The following is a 26,438-nucleotide window of genomic DNA, read 5'->3' as shown; positions in this document are numbered from 1 at the left end:
CCTTCCACTTCACAATTATGTGACACTTTGTGTTGGTCTATCACATAAAATCCCAATAAAATACAGTACATTTACGTTTTTGGTTGAAACATGACAAAATATGGAAAATTTCAAGAGGTGTGAATACTTTTTCAAGGCATTGTAGGTAGCCAAGAAATTAGATGTGTAATTTATGCTCCTTGAAAGCCCAAAGGATTTTGGGCCTCTCCATGTGGGTAGGCTGTGAAAAATTCTCACACATATAGTATCCCCTTACTCGGGAGGAGTAGCAGAATATGTTTTGGGGTGCAACTGCAAGTTGCCTATGCTTGTGTAAGAAACAACCTAAAATAACAATTTTGTGAAAAAAAAACTTTATCTTCTTAATTTTCCAATGAATTGTGGTAAAGAAAATTCACCATGCTTCTTACTAAATCCCTCGGGGATCTACTTCTCCAAAAAGGGGTTATTTGGGTGGGTATTTTTACTATCCTGACATTTTAGGGCCTCGAGAAAGGAGATAGGAACTCGGTAGATCAGGACTGATCAATTTTCAATGATTGGTACCATAGCTTGAAGACTTTATAACTTGCACACAGAGTAAATAATATACACCGATTTTGGATATTTTTACCAAAAAAATTAAACCGAATACATGTTGCCCCAAATTTATGAAGAAAAGTTACTTATTTGGAACATTTTATAATAGAAAAAAAGAAAAACTTGTTTTTCTTTCAAAGTTTTTGGTCTTTTTTTTTCTCGTTTAGCAAAAAAGAAAATACCCACTGGTGATTAAATACCACCAAGCTCGATATGTCTAAAAAATAATAATAAAATTTTCATCTGGGTATAGCGTTGTATGACTAAGTAATTGTCAAAGTGTGACAGCACTAAAAGCTGAAAATTGCCCTGGGAGGGAAGGAGAAGAAAGTGTCCAGTACTGAGGTGGTTAGGATCAGAGTAATTATGTTTAATCTCTGTAACGGAACAGCAACATACACTGTACTTGTGGACTTCCATCAGTATACGGCTTCCTCCCAGTCGTGAACATAGATCTCAGATTTTCTCAGCCGCCCCCATACAAAGCTAGCTGACAACTTAGCTTGTACTGGAATCTTCTTTATTGAACAGTTTCACACTCCATTTATACACACATGAGCACATCCTCCTCCTGATTAAATTACCCCATCAGGTCAAGGGCTGCCTGATTACATTATCCTATGCAGATTAAATTGTATACATAAATATAATTAACATATCTAAAGAACAACCAACACAAACAGTATACTATTTCCACTCAGCAACTAACAGATGACAATTATTCAATCAACCTGAGCCAATTAACTAGCAGACGGCCGTCCTCGCTCCTGAGATTCAATACTCATCATCTCAATACACATCTTAGCATTGCTTTTATTATTTAGGAGTCACAGACTTCATGGCAACAGGCTATAGGTCTCACAGTGTAAATTGAGATTAAATCTTCATGTCTTGAGAGATATTGTTGATAAATATTACTGTCCCATTTTAAGATATCCAAACCATTAAGTATCTGTCTTTCACTCCCAGTGACGGTGAGTACTGTTACAATCTCTAATAAAGTCTAAAATATTAGTTGCAGGGAGATGGAACTGATTCTTTCTGATGGTACATATTATGGGCTGTGTACAGACACAAAATTGTATGTTCTGGTTGTACAGAATCACCTAGGGACCAACAGCATGGTTATTTAGGGCCTGCTCATGCAGAGTGTGGAATTGCTGTGGTTGGGCAATGTCAGAAATCCTAACCCCGACCCAGCCTTCAGAACCAGCTAGTTCATCATAAAAAAGTGGCTACTTCACGAGGTCTGAACTTCTCCTCCCAGCAGGTGAGGTGACACCCCCAGTGGTGATTAGCCAATGTTTAGAGTTCAACCCACGTTAACCCGGTTAGAGTTCAGTCTGTTCTGAACTCAGCGAATTTCTGACTTTTTTTTTAGTGTGCTCACACCAGCAGGATAAACCATTCTGCCGAAATAGTAAAGGATATTTCTAATATTTCCTATATTCTCTCCATGGTTAGTGAGTCCCCAGGGGTGTGTGTGCTTGACAAATGGTCTTTTCTTCCACTCTGTTGGTTTAGGGTGAAGATCTGATGAACATGAAAGTTGAGGGTGAAGTAGAAGAGACGTATGTGAGGGATGATCAGCAATATACGGAGGAGGATGGAATGACGAGGACAATCATAGAGGAGGACACTCCTACAGAGATCAGCACAGGTGAGCCATAATATATTCTTCTGTTATATCTGCCTTGTTACTGCACACCGTTTGGCTGAGAGTAGGGTGGGAGATGAGTGACGTCATAGGTTGATAATAGTCCCCTCCTTGTACTGATACCTGTCCTGCACATTAGATCTTTTCTCTCAGATAACCCCCCTCCCCTCTGTGCTGCAGACACAATTTATTTATTCATACATCTTTATGTATAGACAAAAAGAAACAAAGAAAGGGCGCATCGACCTAGCGCATTATCCTCAATAATAGGATTTATTTATGCAACATGTAAAAAATGGCTACTCACAAACACAGATGTAAAAATGATCATAACAGGCTCGATTGCTCCAGTGTCAGGAATAGTCCATATAAAAATCCATAATCCAATAAGATGACGGCTGACGCGTTTCGAGGCTTAGCCTCTTCCTCAGAGCCACTGTGTCATGACCTACTCTCAAGTTTAAATAGTCCTCTTTGGGCTGCAAGACCTAGCTATCCAAGACGCCAGTTGGAAGTCCCGTGGTGTGTGGTCGGGGAGCTTGGATTCTAAGCGCAGGAGAAGGGTGATATCACCTTATTTTTTTGGGATCTTTATGTATAGTGATGAGCTTGAATGTACCTGGGTCTGGTTTGGGGTGGGTTGGGAAAACAATGGGTCAATGGGAGCCGAATCTTAGAAATCAGTAATGTCCATTTTCTATGCTAAGCGGCAACAAATTGTCAAACAAATGAGGGGGCTGGGCACTGCCTTGGGGACATGTACCAAAGTAAATACATTTTTTAGGGTAATGTGGGGCTTCCTGCATAAAAATACATACCAGACCCTTATCCAGTCTTGCAGGTAGGAGTAGCAAGATGGGGACTAACATGTGACCACTTTCCTCCTGAACCATACAAGGCCCCATGCCCACAACATGGGGTAGTACCTTGTCTGGGGGACCACCCTGGTAAAAACCTTAGTACCCATGTTGAGGAGGTCAAAGTCCATGTTCCCATAAACCTGGCCCACTGGTTGTGAGGGTCTGTAAAATCTGCAAGCTCTCTATAAAAAAAATAAATAAATTGGGACCCTCAGACCCCCCCCCCCTATATGACAGGCTAAGGGGTACATGTTTTTTTCCAAATGCCTCTTAATGCATGGACACACCTCCTTATACCCAGTCTGTCCTGAGAGTATGGTCACCTGCTGACTTGGCACCATCCACAGGCAACCTAACTCTTTAGAAAGACAAAGAAGTCGAGTCTAGTGCAATTTTACTTTAGCTACTTACAGTACTGAGGATGTTTTTTCCAGTCTTTCGAAGTGTAGAGTAGTCCTATCTTACGTTGTTGGTTGGTTCCTCTTTTTTGAGCTGACGTATAGCTAAAGCATAACCTTGAAATCCTTTAAGGTCTTTTGGGGGTAAAAGTCAGGAGGAACATTGCAAATTGAAACAGTTCTATTTGCAATAAAAAATACTTCTCCAAACACCATCCAGTGCTGCTTAGCAACAGAAGCCTAGGCCTATGGCCACTGGTTCTCTGCTAAAGGTTCTGCAAGTTTGAACTTTGAACCTCTTCATTATCGGAGGTCACATGACCCAGTGCCTAAGCTTGTGGTTGTGTGAAGAGCATGTAAATGTAGAAATGATCTGGATGAAGGACCTTTTACAGAAGAGGGAAAGTCACAGCTGGTCGGGACATCCACAGAGAACATCTGCTCACTAAATTCTACCTGATTCAGATGGAATCTTGATTTTAGGGAACTAAACATCTTGTATCTATTGATAATGTTTTTATATTTTTCAGAACACTCCATTGAGAAACCCTCAAAGGATCATCCCACTTCATCTCTAAGCTGTAAAATGGAAGATGGGGACATCACAAGAGATTGTGCAGGAAAAAAGACAATGACTATGACAAAGCCTATGGATGGTGGACTTCATAGTGTGAACAGACCATCAAATTCCTCTGAGTCTGAGCAACTTCATTCTATGTGGGATGGTGCCACAATTGAGGGGGAGGAGACATGTTCCTGTCCCGAATGTGGGGAAAGTTTTAGCTCTTTGTTTGACCTTTACATGCATCAGAGTACTCACAAGAGGAAAAATCTATATTCCTGTCCTGAGTGTGGGAAATGGTTTTCAGAGATTTCCAATCTTTACAAGCACCACAGGATTCACACTAGAGAGAAGCCGTATTCCTGCTCTGAATGTGGGAAATCTTTTCCACAGAAATCAAAACTTGTCAGACATCAAACAACTCACACGGGGGAGAAGCTTTATCCCTGTCCTGAGTGCGGAAAATGTTTTCCAGAGAAGTCCAGTCTTCACAGACATCAGAAGATTCACACGGGGGAGAGGCCGTTTTCCTGTCCTGATTGCGAGAAATGTTTTTCACAGAAATCAGACCTTGTTAAACACCAAAGGTCCCACACAGGGGAGAGGCCATATTCCTGCCCCGACTGTGGAAAATGTTATCTACATAAATCAGACTTTGTTAGACATCAAAGATCTCACACTGGGGAGAAGCCGTATTCCTGCACTGAGTGCGGTAAAAGTTTTTTGGAGAAGTCCAGTCTTTACAAACATCAGAGAATTCACACAGGGGAGAGGCCGTATTCCTGCCCTGATTGTGGGAAAACATTTTCACAATCATCCCATCTTTACGTACATCAGCGGTCTCACACAGAGGAGAAGCAGTATTCCTGTCCTGAGTGCGGGAAATGTTTTTCACAGAAATCAGCCCTTGTTAGACATAAAAGTTCTCACACATTTGGGAAGCCACATTCCTTCCGTAAGTGAGGAAAACTGTTTTCCACAGGTGTCTCATCTTCCCAGACATTGAAGGTTTTTTTTTTTTACAGAAATTAGAGCTTGATAGATATCAAAGATTTCACAGAGGGTAGAAGCCGTATTCCTGCCCCTAAGTGCAGTAAATGTTTATCGGGGGAATTACAGTCTTTAGAGACATCAGAGATCACACAAAGGGGAGAAGTTGTATTTCTATCCTGAGTGTGAAAATGCTATACATGGAAATCAGACTTTGTTATACATTAATCACTTCAATACCGCGCCATAGCCCAAAGACTGCTACAGTGTGTCTCTCTCGTTCCGGGAGGGCATCTATTGACATCCTCCCAGAACCAGGCTCGCCTTGTGATTGCTGTGTCCTTAGAAAACAGCTGATCACAGATTGCGGTAAAAGGCCAATCACAGTCGCCCTTTACCTTGAGATCAGCAGTGTCCAATCACAGCTGATCACATGTCAGGGCACTGATTTAGTGCAGCCTATTAGTGCATCCTTATCAGTGCACATGAGTTCAGCCTCATCAGTGCCATCTATCAGTACATCCTAATCAGTGCCCAACAATGCAGCCTTATCAGCGCACATCAGGGAAAAAGAAAAATTACTTATTTGCAAAACCCCAGTGGTGATTAACCACTTGCCGACCAGCTGGCGTAGTTTTACAGTGGCAGATTGGCTCTGTCCCGCGAAACGACGTACCTGCACGTTGCTTCGCAGGGGCCGCTAGAGTGGGCACACGTGCACCGCCAGGGGCATGCGTGCACCGCTGGAGGTGTGCGCACATGCCGATTGGCTGTAGGGGGAGCCAATCAGTGGGTCCAGTGCCCGCGATGGCCGCCGGGCACCCGCGATCTCTCCCCGTGGAGACAGAACGGCGGTCTTCCATTGTAAACACAGCAGACGGCTATTCTGTCAGTAATGAACACCGGGATCCTGTGTTCCTCTTATTTAGGAACACAGGTCTCTGTGTTCATGCAGCAAGCCCATCCCCCACACAGTTAGAAAGCACCCCCTAGGGACACATTTAACCCTTTGATCGCCCATGGTGTTAACCCCTTCCCTGCCAGTGTCATTAGTACAGTGACAGTGCATATTTTTAGCACTGATTACTGTATCAATGTCACTGGTCCCCCCAAAAAGTGTCAAAAAAGGTCAGTTAGGGGTCTGATCTGTCCGCCGCAGTGTCGCAGTCCCGCTAAAAATCGCTGATCACCGCTATTACTAGTAAAAAAATAAAAAAAAATGATATAAATCTTTCCCCTAGTTTGTAGACGCACAAACATTTGTGCAAATCAATCAATATACACTTATTGGGATTTTTTTTTACTAAAAATATGTAGTAGAATACAAATTGGCCTAAAATTATGAAAAAATTAGATTTTTCGATTATTTTTTTAATTGGGAATGTTATATAGCAGAAAGTAAAAAATATATATTTTTTCAGAATTGTCGCTCTTTTTTTATTTATTGTGCAAAAAATAAAAATCACACAGGTGATCAAATACCACCAAAAGAAAGCTCTATTTGTGGGGAAAAAAGGACATACATTTTTTTTGGGGTACAGAAAAAAATGGCTTGGTCATTATAGGGGTAAAACCTTCCAGTCCAGAAGTGGTTAAGGGGGTAAAACCTTCTGGCCCAGAAGTGGTTAAGGGGGTAAAACCTTCTGGTCTAGAAGTGGTTAAATACCACCAAAAGAAAGCTCTATTTGTGGGGAAAAAATGTAAAAAAATGTCATATGGGTACAGTGTTGCATGACTGTGCAATTGCCATTCAAAATGCGACAACGCTGAAAATTGGCCTGGGCAGGAAGGGGGTGAAAGTGCCCGATATTGAATTGGTGAAAGATCTCGCACAGGGGGGGAATCCATATTTCTCTCCTGAGTGTGGAATATATATACATATTTTTACCCTCTGTTCAACTTTCTCAGGACAGTAAAATTGAGTCCCACCCTATCAGAAATGTTTCTTTTTTAACTATCTTTTCTCCACGGAGTCCACGATGAAGACTTATTTAGCTCAAGTAATCTGGAATGCAAAGAGATCTGGTGATGTCATGTTCCTCTAAAGGGGATCTCCAGAAATACAGATGATTTTGAAACATTTTACCTGGCTAAGTGCCCATTTATACTGCCAGGGCGTACTTCATTTGAATAGGCATCTTACATGGAGTGTGATTCTGCCTATTTCTGGCTTCCCTATATGGCTTCTCAGCCTTTGTGTTCCATTCAGCGGTCTCTCCCTGTGCCATGTCTGTCTTGCTATGTTTCTTTGCCTGCCGCAGGGTCTTCCTTTAAAAAGGCCCCTGGCATGTATTTTATCTACCCTCTGTGCCCCTTCTTGGTCACTGTGCCCCTTCTTGGTCCAGGCCCTGTGGATTTGGTGCTCAGGTGTCTGCCACTCCCCCTTTCTGGGTAATTGGCCGTAGCTCGAGGGCGATGTGCGGAGGATCATGTGCTGTGCATTTTCCCTGAATGGCACTTCTGCAGAAGCCTGAGCATGCGCACCATGCTTCTGTAGGGCAGTGTGACACACAATACGTATTCCAGGCACAGGGTTATGGAGCATGCTCAGCAGATCACATGTGTGTCTTATGCTCAGAGGTGTCCTCAAACACAACCGCGAGCAGGTACCCCCAGGTGGCAATCTCATAACACTCCAGCAATGTCTATTTAAAGAAAAAACAATGCAAAATATCCACGCTAGAGAAAAAAAATCCTGAATAAAACAAAAGCAGCCAGTATCAATTTGTTGATGGCAAACAATATAAAATGAAAGGTCCAAATGCAGCGCTAAACATGAAACACATGAATGTCCATAGTCCATAAAAGAGGATGGCAACCTATCCCCAGCACCAATGGGAATGATGGCACACAACACCACAGTGCCCAAAAGGGGCTGCTTACCAGACCTCCATGAGATCTTCTAAGGAAGCTCTGATGCTCTCTGCCTGATGACCTGCTAGCCTCACTCCAGGACTGACAATGGGAACTGCAGTCAGACATAGAATGACTGAAAGAAACCCTGCACTCACCATAACTGCTGCTGCCTACCATCTTTTATTCAGGCTATTCCATCAGGGTGATTGCTCCATGGCACTAGTTGCTTGCTGATGAGCTCCTGTAACCTCCTTGTTGCTTTAAAATGGTACCAGATGTAGGGCCTCTGCACTGCCGCTTTACGTACCTCAGATCCAACTTATTGTATAAATGCACTTCTGATACTGGAATCGCTAGTAGTTTTTTTTTTTTTTTCCAACTAGCCTGCATCAGCGTGTGCCCCATCACACTGGAATGTTTGTGTTTAAATAGTGAAGTGAATTTCCTTTGATAAGGCATAGGAATTTATTGAAATCGTACTTACAAGAATAAACAATACATGGGTGTTCAAGAACGGATACAAAGTTGCCGAGGCTCAGTAGCGTACCCGTGTCATAGCGATAGCGTCACACCGGTACGCTACTGAGGCGTGGAAACTTTGCGGGTGCCCCTCCCGCTCACCAATTGTACAAGCCCTGCCTGCTGGTGCCACCGTGCTTCCCAGAGCAGGAAGTTGTAGTTTCCAGTGTCCGCTAGCAGATTTCAGTAATTAGTCTCCACCTGATGAAGGCTGCTGGGATGGTATTTAGTCCCTCCTCTATTACACTTCACTTTAGAGTTTTGCCTGATTTTGCTTGCTGAATTATCCTGAGCCTGGATTCGAATCTTGCACCTGCCCTGCATCTTGTACCCTGCTGCCTCTTTTCTGCTCCCCTTTTTCCTAATCCCAGTCCTGGTTCCCCCCCTTCCTATCTGTCCCCTGCAGTTTACTCTGTTGATCTCTGTTCCCCTTTTTGTAATTATATTGTATATAGTCAGTTTGCTAGTTAGGTGTTTTGTTGGGTTGTGGTTCACTTATATCTTCATGTTTGCTGTGTTTTCTGTTTGATGGTGTTTGTATGGATTTTGGTTTCACTGTAAATAAATCTTCATTTAAATATATATGATCCGGTCTTAGTTTCCTAAGTGTAGCCACTCAGATCTGGCCATCCCTGCGTCTGATTCCTGACATAGCACTGAAGCCCACTAATGACCAGACCAGCTGCACTTGGAAACTGATGGGTATTTACTCTGAGTATTTGCTGTCTTATGTCAAGATACATCTAGGGGGAGGCTATTTTTCATTTGAAATTGGATCTCATGGCCATGGTGATTTCACTCCTTCCTTTGATATGACTCAGATTGATATGGTTGCTGGAAGATGACAGCCTACTTCTTAGAGCATTATTCAGTTTGTTTACAAAGGGTCCTGTTATATTGTGTTACCCCTGGGCTTTCCACACAAGGGAACTGTGTTCAGCCTCTGCTCCAAGCTTGGTCAGAGATACTATCCCTATTTTCAGTTGATCCACAGCTATTCAGATCCTAAACATGCCTAAGCCTCTTAACCTGAAGAATCTCTTCCTTCATTACCCTTGGCAACCACAGCTACTACTAAGTGTTCCTTATACCAGTACTTTGTTTTCATTAACCTCACTTCCCCTGCATTTAACCCATTGAGGGCTCCCCCTACAGTTTTGTTACCCATGACAACCTCTGAGACATTTTCCTCTGTTTCTGCTACCTTTTCCTCTTTGCTCCCCAGTACTGTTACTACGTTTTCACCAGCAGCACAATCTGGTTAGCACCATGAAACTACTTGCAGGACTCCAGCATCTAAACCCAAAAGGAAACAAAAGTTTTTCCTACCTATACAATTCTGCCACTATCTACTGATGCCTTAAACATTATTCAGCCAGTTCCTAAATCTGTGCTGCCTGCTGATGGGGTCCAGTCCACCTCTGTTTCCTACTGATAGGGTTCAGTCTGCCACTGTGGTGCCTGCTGATGGGGTCCAGTCTGTCTCTGTGGTGCCTGCTGATGGGGTCCAGTCTGTCTCTGTGGTGCCTGCTGATGGGGTCCAGTCTGCCTCAATGCCTGCTGATGGGGTCCAGTCGGCCTCAATGCCTGCTGATGGGGTCCAGTCTGCCTATGGGTTGCCTATTTATAGGGTCCAGTCTGCCTCTGTGGTGCCTGTTAAAAGGGGTCCAGTCTGCCTCTGTAGTGCCTGCTGATGGGGTCCAGTCTGCCTTAATGTCTGTGGATGGGATTCAGTCTGCCTCAATGCCACCTGATGGGGTCCAGTCTGCCTCGATGCCATCTGATGGGGTCCAGTCTGCCTCAATGCCACCTGATGGGGTCCAGTCTGCCTCGATGCCTGCTGATGGGGCCCAGTCTGCCTTGATGCCTGCTGATGGGGCCCAGTCTTCCTCGATGCCTGCTGATGGGGTCCAGTCTTCCTCGATGCCTGCTGATGGGGTCCAGTCTGCCTCGATGCCTGCTGATGGGGTCCAGTCTGCCTCGATGCCTGCTGATGGGGTCCAGTCTGCCTCGATGTCTGCTGATGGGGTCCAGTCATCCTCGATGCCTGCTAATGGGGCCCAGTCTTCCTCGATGCCTGCTGATGGGGTCCAGTCTGCCTCGATGCCTGCTGATGGGGTCCAGTCTGCCTCGATGCCTGCTGATGGGGTCCAGTCTGCCTCGATGCCTGCTGATGGGGTCCAGTCTACCTCAATGCCTGCTGATGGAATCCAGTCTGCCTTGATGCCTGCTGATGGAGTCTAGTCCACTGCCAAGCCTGCATCTGATGATTCGCTGCCCAGCCTGCCTCTGATGGTCTGCTGTGCACTGCCAAGTCAGCCTGTGATGATCTGCTGCCCAACCAGACTTTGCTGATTCCCTGGCCTCTGCCCAGCCAGACTTTGCTGATTTCCTGGCTGCTACCCAGTTGGACTTTGCTTATTCCCTTGCTGTTGCCCAGCTGGACTTTGCTTATTCCCTTGCTGCTGCCCAGCTGGACTCTAGTAGGAAGGTTAAGCTCTTGCCTGCTGCTGGGTCTAAAACTTTTGAGTTTCCATTATTGTCACATGGCTTGCATGGGTTACCTGGTCTAAGATCCCTATTATTGCCTGTTCTTAGTTCCTTTTGTGGCCATTTGCTCCTGTTTCTCCCAGGCTTGGTGGTCCAGATACCCACTTTAAATGTGAGAGCTGCACTTACTATTAAAGCCCCTGTAGTAGAGGTATTCTGGGGAAGGGCAGAATTCCATTTGAACCTTGTCCTGACCTAGGCATTATCTCTGCAATCCCAGGTGCATTAGGGGACCCAGGCTGGGTAACCTATAACTTTGGTAGACCTGCATGGCTATTATAGTGCAGAGCAGTTTCTAGCAGCCCAGATAGGAAAGGTCCAGTCATGATGGGACATTCTGATGTTAGGGTACCTGTATGGACCAACAACTCCTGTGCTAAGCCTTCAGGTTGCCTTTGGAATCCCAGCATTGGGACTTCTGCTGCATTAGGGAGTTGTAAGCTCCAAGTGTCGCTGTTTCTCAAGGATCTGACCGGCAGGGAACGCAGCCAGCTTTGGACCCCAGTTGTGCGTTACTCAGTCAGCTTCAAGATCCCGGCAGTGGGGCATGGTAGAACGTCCTGAGGCTGCTTCTTAAGCAAAGGGAAACTGCCAAGACCTGGATCACCTGCTGTTGGCACTGTGCCTCCCAGAGCTGGAGGGTGTAGTGCCAATGTCCACCAGCGGTTTTCTCCCAGCAGATTCCAGTAATCAGTCTCCACCTGATGCTGGCTGCTGGGAGGATATGTAGTTCCTCCCCTAATATTACTCTTTGCTTCAGTGTTTAACCTGATTTTTCTTGCTGTCGTATCCTGATTTTGCTTCTGTCCTTTCTCTTTTTCTGCTACTCTTGTCCCTGATCCCAGTCCTGGCTCTCCCTTCCTATCTGCTCCCTACATCTCCAGTTTACCCTGTTGATCTGTGTTCTCCTTTCTGTATATATTGTACTGTATATAGTTAGTTTGCTAGTTAGGCTTTCTGTTACATAGTTAGGTTGCTAGTTAGGTATTTTGTTATTGGGTTTTAGTTCACTTCTATCTTCATGTTTACTGGTGTTTAGATGGATGTTTCACTGTAAATAAATCTTACTTTAGATATATATGGTCCAGTCTCTGTTTCCTAAGTGTAGTCACGCAGATCTTGCCATCCCTGCTGCTGATTCCTGACAGTCTCGCTCACCATCAAGGCACTGTGTGCGCCCATCTACATCTTCACATGATCGCTCCATTGAAAGATGCTAATGGGCCTGTCCTATTGCCTCACTGCAGGGTAAAACACTGTGTAAAGCATGCCTCATATACAGCGGGGAAGATAATTATTTGATCCCCTGCAGATTTTGTAAGCTTGCCCACTTACAAAGAAATTAAGGGGCTATAATTTTTATCATAGGTGTATTTTAAATTATAGAGACAGAATATCAACCAAAAATCCAGGAAAAAAAAAAAAAAACAGATAAAACAAATGCTATAAATTATGTTGCAGTTTAGTGAGTAAAATAAGTATTTGATCTCCAAGCAAAACATGACTTACTTGGTGGAGAAAACCTTGTTGGCAAGCAAAGAGGTAAGACGTGTCTTGTAGTTGGTTACCAGGTTTGCACACCTCTCAGGAGGGATTTTGGTCCACTCTTCTTTACAGATCTTCGCTGAATCCTTAAGGTTTCTTGGTTGTCTCTTGGCAGCTCGAAGTTTCAGCTCCCTCAATAAATTTTCTATAGGATTAAGGTCTGGAGACTAACTAGGCCACTCCATAACCTTAACTTGCTTCTTCTTAAGCCACTCCTTTGTTGCCTTGTTAGTATGTTTTGGGTCATTGTCATGCTGGAAGACCCATCCACGGCCCATCTTCAGTGTTCTGGCTGAGGGAAGAAGATCCTCATCCAAGATTTTGCAATAAATGGCCCTGTCCATTGGCCTTTCAATGCGGAAAAGTCAGCCTGTTCTCGGGGTCAGCATTTTTCTTCCTCCAAACACTTTTTGAGTTGATGCCAAAGAGCTCAATTTTGGTCTCTTCTGACCACATCACTTTCTCCCAATCTTTCTCTGAATCATTTAGCTGTTCATTGGCATGACTGTGCATGTGCCTTTTTGAGGAGGGGGACTCGCTGTGTTTGGAGGAAGAAAAATGATGACTATGACCCTAAGAACACCATCCCTAAAATCAAGCACGGGAGTGGAAACATGATGCTTTGGGGCTGTTTCTCTGTTAAAGGTACAGGTCAACTTTGCTGCATGGGTGGGGCCACATATTGAAAAATATTGAATGAGAACATTCTTCCCTCAGCCAGAACACTGAAGATGGGTCATGGATGGGTCTTTCAGCATGACAATGACCCAAAACATACCGCCAAGGCAACAAAAGAGTAGCTCAAGAAGAAGCACATTAGGGTCATGGAGCCATATATCAAGAGAGACCCTTCAGTAATAAGAAACAGTGGAAATTTACAGCTAAAAAGAGGTTTTACAATAATTTCAAGAAGGATACAATCACTCTCCCATTTTTAGATGAGATTAAAGATCTGGAGCAAAGTGGATTGGAAGCAATCCTTCCATAATTGTATTTGCAAACTCAATCCACCTAAAGAGTGAGGGGCAATTTTCTTTTCAGATCTGTAATGATTTGGACAGGACCACCCATCTAAATTCAGCCTGTTGTCAGGCAATAGCCCTCACAGAAGTGGCGAAGGTCCTTTATGTATTGGTTAAGAACATGGAATGCACAGAACTGCAGAAGCCAAAGTACAGGTTGACCAAGACATAGAGCGCATTAACTTGGCAATAGCGGAATTAAAGCTCTCCCCAGACTCCTTTGATTAGACAGCAATAAAGGTATCCACTTGCGGACCACCCCATGTATATATATATATATATATACTGCAACGGGGGCGGCAATTCTGAGCTGGATCATGTACATTGATCAGTGTCAGTTTCCACCCAGCGTCAGATTGCCCACCGCACCATCACAGTCCCACTATAAGTCGCTAATAACTGCCATTATTAATATTAAAAAAAAACTGAATATATACCATAGTCTTGTAGATGCTATAACTTTCACACAAACCAATCAATATACACTTATTGTTTTTTTTTTTTTTTACCAAAGACATGTAGCAGAATACATTTGACCTAAATTTTTGAAGACATTTTTTTTAATTTATTGGATATGTTTTATAGCAAAGTTTGTTTTTTTTTCAAAATTTTCGGCCATTTTTCATTTAAATAATAAAAAAATAAGAACCTTTTTATGGAGGAAGAAGTTTGTAAATCCTGTACGTGGACCCATAAATCTTCTGTTGCAAGTCAGGTCCTGTTCACACCTGAGAATTTTTCAGCTCGTAAAACGCTCATCTCTAAAGTTCCAATACGCCCAACAAGCAAAATCCCATTCATTTTAATGGCCCCTGTGAGCGTTTTGTCGCCTGAAGCAAAACTCCTGAAGCTCAAAAAAGTACATGAGCTTCTTTTTTTGGCAGATTACAAGCGTTTTTGTTCCGATGTCAATGCCTGCCTCCGCCCAAAAAAAATGATACGCTCAGGTGTGAATGGAGCCTAAAATACAGGAACGAAATTACGAGATGGTATCGCTGTCCTTGGATATATCATAAAATATTTCCAAATACATCAGACCAATGTTGGCCATGCCAATCTCATGTAGACACCATGCAACATATTTGGTGGAGTTGCCCCACCTTGCGCCCATTTTTGGGACAGCGTTTTTAAAATATATAGCTCTTTTGCCTCCGAGACAGTGCCCCAAACTCCCCAAATAGCACTGCCATCTATGTTCCCAGAATCTACCTCAAGAGTTAAGAAGAGGATGTTCTGTTTCTTTTTAGTGGTTGCCAGGGCAATAATTCTGAGGCATTGGAAATCTCAACACACTTCAATAATAGACTGGATAAATGAATTAAACAAGCCTATGAGAATGGAAAGAGTTATCGGCGCAACTGCATGACCGATGCTTTCATTTCCAAGATGTATGGCTCCCCTGCATATCTTTTATTGAAAAACCTGATTTCGCAACCTTATTGTCTTAAAACTCTCCAGTGTAACCATAAAACCCCTGGCCAAAAAAAAAGTCGCCACCAAAAAAAAAGGTCACACACTCTAATAATTCGTTGGCTTTGATTACGGCACGCATTCGCTGTGGCATTATTTCGATAAGCTTCTGCAATGTCACAAGATTTATTTCCGTCCAGGGTTGCATTAATATTTCACCAAGATCTTGTATTGATGATGGGAGAGTCGGACCACTGCGCAAAGCCTTCTCCAGCACATTCCAAAGATTCTCAATGGGGTTAAGGTCTGGACTCTGTGGTGGCCAGAGTTGTATAAAGTACTCGACACCCATACTTGAGTAAAAGTACAAGTGCTTGATCAAAAAGTGACTTGAGTAGAAGTGGAAGTGCTTGATCAAAAAGTGACTTGAGTAGAAGTGGAAGTGCTTGATCAAAAAGTGACTTGAGTAGAAGTGGAAGTGCTTGATCAAAAAGTGACTTGAGTAGAAGTACTAAAGTATTCAACATTTTTTGTACTTAAGTATCGCAAGTAGTTTTTTTAAAAATTTTGCTACTCAAGTACTGAAAGTAAAAGTACCAGTAGTTTTGAAAAAAAATTGCTACTTAAGTACTGAAAGTAAAAGTACAAGTACTGTGTTATGTAGTTATTAAAGAAAGAAGTCAAAAGTTTGAACATCATATTGTTTTTTATTATTTCAAATGCAGCTTTTATTTATACATACAGTAGCTTTTATTTTCGTATGCGCTGATAATACACTCGTTTTGAGCTTCATGAAACCTGACATCTACTGTGCTGGCAGTGGTAATTTTTATAATTGTAATGAGTAACTATGCAGCACAAAAAAAAAAATCGGAGTAGAAGTATTGAAATCATTGAAAAAATGTAGTGAAGTAAAAGTGGAAGTAGGAGAAAAAAATTCTACTCTAGGAAAGTACAGATACCGCCTTTCCGTACTTAAGTACAGTAGTGAAGTAGTTCTACTTAGTTACTATACATCTCTGGTGGTGGCCCATCCATGTGTGACAATGATCTCTCATGCTCCCTGAACCACTTTTCACAATTTGAATCCTGCAATTGTCATCTTGGAATATACCCCGTGCCATCAGGGAAGAAAAAATCGATTGATGGAATAATCTGGTCATTCAGTATATTCAGGCAGTCAGCTGACCTCATTCTTTGGGCACATGCAGTAGCTATCGAATAGGATAATTACTGCATGCTTAGTTTAGTAAGTTGCTTAGTTAATTCCAGGTGACGACCTTTGTTTTGACCAGGCAGTGTATATTATTGAACATTCTGTCGACCCCCTCCCCCTTTCTTTATTTTACCCCAAACGTTTTATAAAGGGTTAAACAATGCGTACATAAAAGATTCCAAAATTCAAGAATTCAACAGAACATAGACATGCATGTTATTATATCGTTACAAGCAAATGTCGGTATGCAAACGGTGATAAACGTCCAAGTGGATAAACAAGAAACAGAATATAGTATAGACCATCGTATTCTTGTGGTGCCTTGTTGATGGGGGGTTACTTGGTATATTGGGGGCTGAATGCTAGATCCCCAAAGGTCTAGACACCCCTAAGGGGAACAAACTGTGTCCAGACCGGTTCGGCTTATTCAGCAAGAGGTGATTCAACAAGGTACAAACCATCCATAGGGCATGTGGTGAAGGGGGTCTTCTCGTTCTTCAGTAAAATGGGTATCTTGGAATGTTCATCGCAGATTCAATTTGCCTTTTTTTTTTTTACTTAAAGGAATTGTAAAGTCAGAAAGTTTTTTTTATCTTAATGCATTCTATGCTTTAAGACAAAAAGTCCCCCTCAGTCCCCCCCCCCCCCAATACTTACCTGAGACCCTTTTCTGTCCATTGATGTCCACGAGTGCCTCAGCCGACCGGGACTCTCTCTCTCCTGATTGGCTGAGACACAGCAGCGGCGCCGATGGCTCCTGCTGCAGTCAATTAAACTCAATTAGCCAATCAGGGCAGAGAAGAGGAGATGCCGAACAGCAGTTCCATGTCTAAATAGATACATGAAGCTGCAGCGTGGCTCAGGTGCCCCCATAGTAAGCTGCTTGCTGCGGGGCACTCGACAGGAGGGGGGGGGGGGGGGGCAGAAGCTCCAGCCAGGGACCAGAGAAGAGGAGGATCTGGGCTGCCCTGTGCACAACTAACTGCACAGAGGAGGGGAAGTATGACACATTAGTTATTTTAATAGGAAATAAAAATGAGTCTTTACGATCACTTGAATTATGGTTATTTTTGCTCAGTCACTGCCATACACCTGTTAATTATTCCTAATATTTTTCACAGTAACCTTGGGTAATTTACACAGGTAGATTTCTAAATATATTTAGGGCACTAATGGGCTTTATAGTACATTTCCATGTTGCTAATTGTGTTTTTTTTTTCTTATGTAAATCTCTATAATTGTCTATCACAAAAATGTCAATAATAAAAAATATATATATATATATATATATATATATATATATATATATAACAGTGGTGATCAAATACCACCAAAAGAAAGCTCTATTTGTGTGAAAAAAATATTAATTTCATTCGGGTACAGTGTTGCATTACTGTGCAGTTACCAGTAAAAGTAGTGCAGTGCTGAATAGCAAAAAAATGTACAAAACTCATGAGCAATCAAAATATATATCACCCTGTGCAGAGGTGTAACTAGATTGTTCAGAGCCCCAGTGCAAGAAACTTTGAAGGGCCCTGCTAACGCCCACCTTCCTTCTGAGCTCGGGGCCCTTCCAATTGATCCCAGGGGGCCCTTTACTTCCATTACAGGGCCTTTTATTACGGTCCTGCAGCAGGACTCTTTCACATGTTCTGCAGCGGGCCCCCCTCCTGCTGTCTTGGGAAGGCAATGCCACCTTTTCTTCAAGCCAAACCTGAACACTTTAGCGGCGCACAGCCTTTTTTTATTTGTAGTATACACTATACATATATTTTGTGATTAAATAACATTTCTGATCATATGGATTTATTAACAAGAGTACCCCCTTACATCAAAGTCCGCAGAGCCCCTCTTACATCAAAGTCCGCAGAGCCCCCCTTAAATCAGACTCCGCAAAGTTCCTGTTTCATCAGAGTCCGCAGAGCCCCCCTTACATCAGACTCCGCAAAGTCCCTCTTACATCAGAGTCCGCAGAGCCCCCCTTATCTCAGACTCCACAAAGCCCCTCTTACATCAGAATTCGCAGAGTCCCCCTTACATCAGGGCTCCCTCCTGCAGCATTTTCACCTACACTGTAAGGGGGATCTCTGTGGACTCTGGAATATAAAGGGGAACCCCGATTTAAGGGTGGACTCTGATGTAAAGGGGAACTCTGATGTAAGGGGGTCTTTGCTTACTAAAGCCCCCCTTACATCAGAGTCTGAGTACTCACTGGGAGGCAGGAGAGAGAAGGAAGGGAAGGTGGACACATCACTCAGGGAGGATGGATGGTGAGCATCTGTCGGAATCTTTATTCTTCTGGCTTCTGGGCTTCAAACTTCCCACCACACGTCCCCTTCTATGAGGCATAGCACTGCCGAGGAGTGTGGGTGGGGCAGACACAGGAGGAGAGGGGAGGGAGAAGGAGCGGGTAAGCTCCCTCTCTCCTCTCCCATCCATGCGGGGAGGGGGGAATTGTCAGCGCTGGCTCCTGGCTGCATGATAGAGACACTCTCAGAGCCCTGCAGCCAGCAACCCTACTGAGGAGCCACAGTGTGTACTCTTGCCCCCCCCCCCCACAATGGCAGAACTCACTCCAAGGCCCAATCGCAAGTGTGACCTTTGCGACCCTGGTAGTTCCACTACTGACCCTGTGTCTCTTACTCATTTAACTGCTGCTAACACTTCAAAAGTGTTCCATTCCCTTTTACTATAATTTTTTATATTGTATTGTTACGCTGTTTAACTAAATCAATGTGGGACATCAGAAAAAACAAAAAGTTACAAAACAATATAGAGTAGATCTTATCCTGTGTGTTGGCAAGTATATATTCCTATATGCTATTCACTGATGACTAAAAAAACATGTACCACTAAAAGCCAAAATAACAAACAATATGAACCGCATCCTGCTTGCTGGAAAACGTTTGCTATAATAATATCCACAAAAAAAAAACAAAGTCCATAAATCAAATAACTCAATAAAACAAATATAGCATTATTTTTGTGCCACTTTCCAAATTTTCCCACGCTCAAAACATGCTTCACATGTGAGAAAAAAACACCATGTGCCACCACCTCCACTAATACCTCTGGTGACCACAAATTATGAGAGGTCAACATGTGCCTTCCCCTTTTAAAGCGGGGTCACCAATATTACCACTCAAATCTTCTCTCCTCTGGTGAGATCTCTTTCAAAAAAGTGTGGTCAGGCAGGCAGAAGTTGCCAACAACCGGGTTGCAAAGGTACAAAATCACGAACAGAGCCAGGCCAAGGTCAGTATCGGGCAAGCATAAAAAGAACCGAACAGTAGGTAGGAGGCAAGGTCAGGTCACAAGCTGGAGTAGAAAAAGAGGGTCAGGGATGAGCAGAATCAACAAGCTGGGTCATAACACAGACGTAAATATGGGATCAGAGTCATAGGCAGAAGGAGCTGACGACAACTCAGCCATGATCTTGAGTCCTGCAAGTCTTCATGTATGCTCATTGCAAATGTAAATGCGCAGGCGGCCCTAATTCTGTTCACAGAATTTTTTGAGCACGGGCAGGAACTTGGTTTTCCTGACAATTGGTGATCAATGGGAGAAGGATCCTCTTATAATATTGGTCAGTTCAGTGGTCCCTTACATCGGTGGCCAATGGGAGAAAGATCCTCTTTATTAGTAGTCAGTGTAGTGGTCGCTTACATTGGTGATCAATTGGAGAAGGACCCGCTTAAATCAGTGGTCAGTGTAGTGGTCCCTTACATTGGTGACCAATGAGAAAAAAATCCCCTTTATTAGTTGTCAGTGTAGTGGTCCCTTACATTGGTGACTAACAGGAGTAGGACCCCCTTATATCAGTGGTCAGTGTAGTGATCCCTTACATTGGTGACCAATGGGAGAAAGATCACCTTATATGAGTAGTCAGTGTAGTGGTCCCTCACATTGGTGACCAATGGGAGAAAGGTCACCTTATATGAGTAGTCAGTGTAGTGGTCCCTTACATTGGTGACCAATGAGAAAAAAATCCCCTTTATTAGTAGTCAGTGTAGTGGTCCCTTACATTGGTGGCTAATGGGAGAATGATCACCTTATATCAGTGGTCAGTGTAGTGGTCCCTTACATTGGTGACCAATGGGAGTAGGACCCCCTTATATCAGTGGTCACTGGTCAGTGTAGTGATCCCTTACATTGGTGACCAATGGGAGAAGGATCCCCTTATATCAGTGGCCAATGTAGTGATCCCTTACATTGGTGACCAATGGGAGGAAGATCACCTTATATGAGTAGTCAGTGTAGTGGTCCCTTACATTTGTGACCAACGGGAGAAGGACCCCCTTATATCAATGGTCAGTGTAGTGATCCCTTACATTGGTGACCAATGGGAGAAAGATCACCTTATATGAGTAGTCAGTGTAGTGGTCCCTTACATTGGTGACCAATGAGAAAAAAATCCCCTTTATTAGTAGTCAGTGTAGTGGTCCCTTACATTGGTGACTAATGGGAGAATGATCACCTTATATCAGTGGTCAGTGTAGTGGTCCCTTACATTGGTGACCAATGGGAGTAGGACCCCCTTATATCAGTGGTCACTGGTCAGTGTAGTGATCCCTTACATTGGTGACCAATGGGAGAAGGATCCCCTTATATCAGTGGCCAATGTAGTGATCCCTTACATTGGTGACCAATGGGAGAACGATCCCCTTTATTAGTAGTCAGTGTAATGGTCCCTTACATTTGTGACCAACGGGAGAAGGACCCCCTTATGTCAATGGTCAGTGTAGTGATCCCTTACATTGGTGACCAATGGTAGAAGGATCACGTTATCCACTTCTGGACCGGAAGGATTTGCCACCTTAATTACCAGGCCATTTTTTGCGCTTCGAAACTGTGTTAATTTAGCGGAAAATTGCGCGGTTGTGCGACGCTGTACCCAGATAAAATTGATGTCCTTTTTTTCCCACTAATAGAGCTTTCTTTTGGTGGTATTTGATCACCTCTGCGATATTTAGATTTTGTGCGATAAACAAAAAAAGAGTGACAATTTTGAAAAAAACGCCATATTTTTTACTTTCTGGTATAAAACATTCCCAATACAAAAATTTTAAAAATTCAATTTTTTTTATCAGTTTAGGCCAATTTGTATTCTGCTTCATATTTTTGTTAAAAAAAATCCCAAAAAGCGTATTTTAATTGGTTTGCGCAAAAGTTATAGCGTTTACAAACTACGGGATAGATTTTTGGACTTTTTATTTTTTTTTATTAGTAATGGCGGCGATCTGCGATTTTTAGCGGGACTGCAACATTGTTGACACTTTTTGGGGACCAGTTACACTAATACAGTAATCAGTGCTAAATAATATGCACTGTTACTGTATAAATGACACTGGCAGGGAAGGGGTTAATACTGGGGGTGATCAAAGGGGTTAAATGTATGGCTAATGCTTACTGACTGTATGTGGGGGAAGGATTCTGTGACAGGCACAGAGATCGGGGTTGTAGCTTAGCTGAAACTGCTGATCTGTCCCTGCCTGTCTGACAGAAGATCTGCCTGCTTTGTTTACATAAGCAGACGGGTCTTCTCTCGGTTTCCCGAACGATCGCGGGAGAGCAGCGGCAATCGCCGCCTCTCCTCCCGCGGCCCACCCTCCGCTGTGTCTAAATACAGCGGGAGCGTGGCTCTGGCGTTGTGCGTGCGCCGCAGAAAGTGAGTAGTCAGTGTAGTGGTCCCTTATATTGGTGACCAATGGGAGAAAGATCCCCTTTATTAGTATTAGTCAGTGTAGTGGTCCCTTACATTGGTGACCAATGTGAGAAGGACCCCCTTTTATCAGTGGTCATTGGGAGAAGGACATTATAACATGTGATCAATGAGAAGACTGCTCCCTTTATAGATCATTGATGGCGGTTGGTAAAGACAGAAATTGTTCATTGCTCAGGGAAACCCTAGAAACCTTTGGAGGAACCCTGGCTGAGAAAGGCTGGACTAGACAGTAATATATTTCTCTCCCCCTTGGTGGGAGTGGAGATGACCCATCTATAAGGATCAGAGATGTATAGTAACTAAGTAGAACTACTTCACTACTGTACTTAAGTACGGAAAGGCGGTATCTGTACTTTCCTGGAGTAGAATTTTTTTCTCCTACTTCCACTTTTACTTCACTACATTTTTTCGATGATTTCAATATTTCTACTCCGATATTTTTTTTTGTGCTGCATAGTTACTCGTTACAATTATAAAAATTGTCACTGCCAGAACAGTAGATGGCAGGTTTCATGAAGCTCAAACCATGTGTATTATCAGCGCATACGAAAATAAATGCTACTGTATGTATAAATAAAAGCTGCATTTGAAATAATAAAAAACAATATGATGTTCAAACTTTTGACTTCTTTCTTTAATAACTACATAACACAGTACTTGTACTTTTACTTTCAGTACTTGAGTAGCAACATTTAAAAAAAAACTACTTGCAATACTTAAGTACAAAAAATGTTGAATACTTTAGTACTTCTACTCAAATCACTTTTTGATCGAGCACTTGTACTTTTACTCAAGTATGGGTTTCGAGTACTTTATACAACTCTGATAAGGATATACAGTACATACACACACAGCACAAGGCCGTGTTCACACTACGATATGTTTTCTTGGGGATGCAGTTCCTCTGAGCTCCACAAGATGGTGATCTCACTTCTACTGATAATGGGAGTCTCTATGGAACGCAGACAGGAAGTAATGTCAGGTATAAATAGGAAGTTCCAGGTTAGAGATGAGTCAATAGGAAGTAGAAGAAATATTGCTGGAAGTGGCAGCAGAGGAGGTAATAAGATCTTATTTTCTATTTACACCCAGTAACCCCCCGCCCGTCATGTCCGTCCTCTTCCTCCATAGTCACTGTGACGTCTTTTATCTCCAGCAGATGATGATATACACATATATAGTGTGGAAACCTAGATTAACCCCTTCAGGGGCAGAACATTTCCCCACTTACGGGGCCGGAACATTCTCTTCATTGTGGAGATGTGTCACCTTTCCCACCAATCACCTTCTCCCCTTATCAGTCTATACTAATGAATTATACGACTTTTATTAGTGGTGGGGGATGGGGGCGTTATTTAGGGCGAATTGGAATATGTATGTCTTTATTTTATAAGATTCAAATGGGAAGAAAGAGGAAAAATGTCATTTGTAGTAAATGTCCTATAAACTCATTTTCCCTTAATGATCCCAGTCTCAGATATTCATCCTAAAATGTGATGAGTAAAGTCTCCGGAGTACACGGAGATCACAGGAATACGATGTGTCCTGGCAAAGCCCAAAGACAAAGCTCATCCTTCAGTTTAGGAGAGGTGGGACGCACCCAGGAGAAATGATTCTGTGTATACAAAAACCTCACAGGGCACCCCCCTCCCCCCCCCTCAGCCTAATAAAATGGAGACCTGAACGGTAAGGTTAGGAAGATTCTAAGAATATCATTTGATTTTACTATTTTACATGTTTAAATCTAGAGTTTTTTTCCTGTGAAGTTTGGTGATCATATGACCGTCACATTGTCTCCACCTCCATCCCTGATAGAATAGAGAAGATTCTAGAAGTCACCACCAAGATCACAGAGCTGCTGACAGGAGAGGTGAGCGGTGCTGGGAATTCTGGGACATTATCCAGTAACAGACAAGGGATGTGTCTGGATGGTGACTGTATCATTGTGTGTGTCAGGTTCCTATAAGGTGTCAGGATGTCACTGTCTATTTCTCCATGGAGGAGTGGGAGTATTTAGAAGGACACAAGGATCTCTACAAGGATGTCATGATGGAGAATCAGCCTCCCCTCACATCACCGGGTAAGAGGAGACTTTATTGTAAAGGAGAGAGCAGTACGGAGGGTCCACCTAGATCCCCCATCATCTGATAAACACATAGAAACAATGTATTCAGTCAGTGTGTGTGTTTCCTACAGATGGATCCAGTAATGGGAACCCACCAGAGAGATGTCCTCTGTATTCCCGGGATTCCACACCGGTCAAAATTAAAGAAGAAATAAAAGAGGAGGATGATGAGGCTGGTGTAAACGAGGAGTCAGAGTTTCCAAAAGGGCACAAAGATCTGTACCAGGACACCATGGTGGAGTCATCCAACTACAGAAACCCACCAGAGAGATGTCCCCGTCCTCTGTATTCCCGGGATTCCACACAGGAAGGTCACACCATCCCTCACCATCATCGGGTAGATGAGGAACAATCACTGATAGTATCATTAGGATCTGTACATTTTCTGCATTACAATTTTTGTATTTTTTTATTGTATATTCAGAGTGGAAACCTGAGTGATTCCAAAGCAGAACTTAAAGAAGAGATAAAAGAGGAGGATGATAATGATGAGGTGGCGGAAGAGTTGGAGTCTCTAAAAGTACACAAAGATCTGTACAAGGACACCATGGCGGAGTCATCCAGTAACAGAAACCCAACAGAGAGATGTCCCCGTCCTCTGTATTCCTGGGATTGCACACAGGAAGATCACACCATCCCTCACCATCATCAGGTAGATGATTGACAATTATTGGTCATTAGGATTTATACACAGCATGTTTGCTACAGTGAATGTTTGTTTTATTTTAACTTTCAGAGAGGAAACCTCGGAGATGATAATATTGTTTTTAAAGAAGAGTATAAAGAGGAGGATGAAGAGTATGGAGTGATGGAGGAGTTTTCAGAAGGACACAAAGATATGATGGCGCCTCCGAATACCAGGAACCTACCAGAGAGATGTCCCCGTCCTCTGTATTCCTGGGATTTCACACCGGAAGATCGCAACATCCCTCAACATTACAAGGTTGGTGGGATGGAGCATCTAGAAGATTGACTCTTGGAGACGATGTGTGTTGATTTTTTTTTCATGTGGTGTCATTATACTAAAGCCTATAGTTCACAGAAGTTATTTTCTATCATTTTCTTGGTTTAGGGTGAAGATCTGAAAGATATAAAAGTTGAGGGTAAAGCAGAAGAAGAAGAGAGGCATGTGAGGGATGATCAGCAGTCTATGGAGGAGGATGGAATAACGGGGACATTTATAGAGGAGGACACTCCTACAGAGATCAGCACAGGTGGGTCATTAACACTAAATCCATTCCTCCACACATACTGCTCACTGATTGGTCCAGAGTAGGGCACAGACTGGGAGATATCAGCCTGTTATACCTGATAACTTCCCTGAGCTGTTTTCCCCGTCCAATATTCCTGTATATCTCATGGATAATCTTCCTTCTCTGTGCTGTAGATATAAGTTAAGTATCTAGACTGCATTTATGGAGATTCTGTGGTTAAGCTTTCAGAAAATGTTGGTTTTCACCATAGGAGTTGCTGTACCTAGGCACCTGCGCCACGTGTCTTCGGTCTTCTGCTCGATACTCCGGTCTAGTAGGATCTCTGACAAAGCAATTCTCAGGGTTACTTGCTCTGCTGTTTGCTGGCTGTGCCAGGTGGAGGGATATATCTGTATAGTCTCAGACCCAAGTCAGTGTAGTCTCAGGAGATGGGAGGCCGCGGTGTGGGACCTCTGCAATTTGTAAACATTAAACTGATTATCAATATTTAGAGCCCTAACCATTACATCATATAATTTATATAGCATATTATGTAGTCCTGACCCCTGCTCTATATGCTCTGTGTAGTTCACTACATAGCCCTAAGCCCTGCGCTATGTACTCTCTGTCATACATTACACAGTTCTTACCCCTGCATTATATATTCTTTTGTACATTACACACTAATAAGACATGCACTATGTACTCTATATCAGTATTTCTGCAACGCTCAAGTGGTATGCGAGAAGGTGAGTGGTCTTATGTGGTCTATGTACACCCCCCTAAGGTCTTGCTGCCCCCTCAGGACCAAGGTTATCCAAATACATTGAAAAACAACAACAAGAGAAGGGCGCACCAACCTTGTGCATTACCACTAAAAAGGTTTATTAAAATGCAAAAAAGCAGCATACATTGTACTCACAAACGTATGATAATTGCACACATGTAAGGAAAATGGAACCAGTTGCCTCCAGGACTGCCTGGATACTCCTATGGTGCTGGATGACGTGATGACGTTTGCATATGCCTGGCTGATGAGTTTTGAGGGAGAATCCTCTTCTTAAAAGCCAAAAGGGTTGCTGCTTTTTTGGATTTTAATAAACCTTTTTAGTGGAAATGCACAAGGTTGGTGCACCCTTCTCTTGTTGTTTTTCATTATATCCTCTGTCAGCCCTCACATTTTCCACTCGCCTGCTGGCATTTTGTGGGGCTGCCTCGGGAACCATTCTCC

The 26,438-nt window shown here is 43.1% G+C and overlaps 1 protein-coding gene and 1 pseudogene across 2 annotated transcripts in view; one reads left to right on the top strand and one right to left on the bottom strand.

Annotated features, from left to right (window-relative positions):
- Positions 1-26,438, bottom strand: part of LOC309550683 (uncharacterized protein) — a 3,164,715-nt gene that overhangs the window by 782,144 nt on the left and 2,356,133 nt on the right. The window lies entirely within an intron of this gene.
- The window catches only part of LOC309550793, a 1,525,103-nt pseudogene that overhangs the window by 854,085 nt on the left and 644,580 nt on the right, over positions 1-26,438 (top strand). Inside the window, exons 15-16 of the transcript XR_014226173.1 lie at positions 24,086-24,351; positions 25,087-25,228. The product of XR_014226173.1 is annotated as an uncharacterized misc_RNA (transcript). The remainder of the gene's footprint in view (positions 1-24,085; positions 24,352-25,086; positions 25,229-26,438) is intronic.

The sequence above is a fragment of the Pelophylax lessonae genome (assembly GCF_965119305.1).
Source record: "Pelophylax lessonae genome assembly, chromosome: 3".
NCBI classification, from domain to species: Eukaryota; Metazoa; Chordata; class Amphibia; order Anura; family Ranidae; genus Pelophylax; species Pelophylax lessonae.
This window is presented reverse-complemented; position numbering and strand designations above follow the sequence as displayed.